Below are 3,182 nucleotides of genomic sequence, written 5' to 3'. Positions count from 1 at the left end.
GCTCTATTTCACTGTAGATACATCTATCTGATGTCCTTTGATTTCTTTTCTGTTACATTTGTAACTTCTTGAGAATTATGTGTACTTTATTAGTTTTTTAAACAAATATTAAAACATTTATTGCAACAAAAATATTTGATTGTATCTCTAAAGTATATTTTCCACTTTGGAATTCTCGACACTTATTTGTTATCTCACTTACTTCCTGCTTTATGAATCACACTAAACTTTAGACAGCTTAATTAGGTAATTATATTTACATCATGAAATAAAATTTTTACCACTTCTCTTACAGTGTCCATAATAGTAGGAAATTTTTGCCTTGATGAACCCGAAGGCACAGTAATCCCAGAGAAAAAGAATGAAATAATGAAACAGGATTTTACCATATAATTAAAAATTTTGTTTCCCAAACAAAATTCAAATACCTAGAAAGAAGTAAATTTTGAGAACAACTAAATCAGGGAATACCCATTTGACTCAGTTATTGCAAACTCTCTTTGAACACATGCAACTCTAACATCACAAATACTAGAAGACAAAATTGAGAATGATGATATGTTAGGTAACAATGACATTGACTCTGGAAGGGTGTTTGTAAAATAATGTAGAAAAATACATTTTTAATATGTTCTGATTTATGAAGTTGGGCTATATGGGATAATTACTGCTCAAGTCATTTAAATCATAAATATTTATTAGGGTTGTTCAATTTTTATATCTTTAAAACAAAAATGCAAATTTGCTTACATTTTTATTAATCTTATTTTATGATGATTAAATCCACAGTTACATTATTGGGTGGGCAGGCTGTTGCACAGGATTTACTTTGATTAGCTGTTAGCATGATGACTACATGTGTTCATTATTTCTCTTTTACATTTTAAGTATAGATTTAAATATTTTTTCCTTATAGGAAAGATAGGAACATATATCATTACTTCTATTTTCACATAATATACCTCAACAAGACAACTTGATCCTTCCTGAAATTATTCCTTTCTGCACTAACCTCTGAAATTCCAAATGTAATGCCTAAACAACAATTATATTGTCATTCAAGATTTTCCTACTTATGGGGAATATAGCCCACTCCACACCAAGAAAAATATAAACCTAGTATTTGTGTCATCAGAATCCTGGAAAAAGTGAGCTAGAAAAAAATTTTGAAGAAATAAAGGCCAAATGTTTCCAAGTTTGGCAAAATACATAAACCTAGAGTTGAAAGACACTGAGTTACCCTAAACAGTACAAGCTATCCCCCCTAAGATTCCATGCCAAGACACATCAAAGTTAAACTTTTAAAACCTAAACACAAAATCTTCAAATGACATTTTACCTATACAAATATATAACTCAAAAACTATAGATATGTCAAAAGTAATCCTCAGGGAGGCAAGGAAATGAAAACAGAGAAACAAAAACAGAATAAGCAGAAAGTAAAGAATATAATGGCATGGGAGATCCAATATGGCTGAACAAAGTATAGCCACACTAACTTAAATTGCTCTGGGATACGAAAAGAACAAAGGAAGACCTACTTTTCTGGCAGTCTGTTGGAAATTTTTAGCAAAGCTTTTACTTCAGCCTGGAGAGTTGACTGCTGTCTGAACAACCGCAGGGCTTGGAGCAGGGAAGCTACCTTGATTACTTCCTCTTCCTGACTCCCACAGAGTGCCATACTTTGTGGTGAAAAGATGCACAGTGCACCTCTTTCCCCCTACCAGCATTATAGATTCAGGGCAATGTGTGGGACAAAGGACAGATCCCCTGTATTCTGAAAATGTGGGAGGTTTGGGGCATTAGTACATAGCTATACTTATGCACTCTACGTGTGCAAGGAAGATTCATTTAGCTTCTGGGGACTAACATGAGGAGCAGCCCATAAAAAATCTGCTATCACCCTGGCAGATCTGGGTGATAAACCCCACTAAACCCTTCAACACCAGGACTGTAACAATTCTTTCTAACTTTCTCAGTTCCACTGGAATCTCCCCAGTGGATATAGGGAAGAACTTACTTGCATTCCACCTCTCTGGACTCATACTCCCAAGGCTAAAATCTCCTGTATACCTTCTAGTCACCCTGTAGTACTGGAACAGAGTTTGGTTCACATCCCCTATTCTTAGGGATTTTGGTATTACAATCCACAGCACCAGTTGGACCCTGCTTGCAGGACCTGAGAAGGGTTCATCCATATCATACAGTCCTATATCCACAAGAAACAATGCCACAAGCCCTGGCATCACTCAGGCTTGCCAGTAGGAAAAGGGAGCAGCCACCCCTGTCTTCCTCAGCACCATGAACAGTACCTTGACTATCACGTTTACCAGCAAGACTGACATTGAACTCCCTGTGGACCAAATATACACACCCAAGGAAACCCTTATTCATCCTTAAGCCATCCTTTTATCCCTACGAATTCTATCCCTAATAAATGTGTCATTATTGACACAGATGACATTGATTAAGACAAAATAAATCACTCAGAGACTGCACTCCTGGACTCACCTAGAAACAAAGACAAAGAAAGAAGCCAAGTGATACCCTGCATACCATTTAAACAATAACTGTAAAAAATAAAACCTACTCCATAAAGAAGGGATGAAAACACCAGATGTGGATATGCGAATGTAGAGACACAGGAGACACAAAGAAACAAGTAGCATGATGCATATAAAAGAACAGAGTACTCCTCCACAATTAGATCACTATCTGAGGGAAATCTAGGAAATTAGAGATATAGAATCTAAAATAATGATTCTTGAGAATACAGATATATTAAAGAAATGAGAAAAATCAATGAGTGACATGAATGAAAATATTACTAAGGAGACAGAACCCATTAAGAAGAACCAAATAAAACTCATGACTGGTGCATAGGGAGATTACTGATGCCATAAACAGGAGTGTCAAATTGTAAAGTCAACAACAGGAGTCACTGTGCACTTACTCCTCATGTAGGATCTCTGTCCTTAATGTGCTGTACATTGAGACTTACTGCTATAACGAGTACTCAAACAGTATATTTCACTTTGTGTTTCTATGGGGGTGCAAACTGTTGAAATCTTTACTTAATGTATACTAAACTGATCTTCTGTCAAAAAAAAAAAAAGAAGAAGAAGAAATTATCAATTCCCAACTTGACTCTCACTGGGATTAAACATGACAATAGGTCTGAT

The sequence above is a fragment of the Oryctolagus cuniculus genome, chromosome X (assembly GCF_964237555.1).
Source record: "Oryctolagus cuniculus chromosome X, mOryCun1.1, whole genome shotgun sequence".
NCBI classification, from domain to species: domain Eukaryota; kingdom Metazoa; phylum Chordata; class Mammalia; order Lagomorpha; family Leporidae; genus Oryctolagus; species Oryctolagus cuniculus.
The sequence above is the reverse complement of the archived record's forward strand: the minus strand, read 5'-3'. Positions refer to the sequence as shown.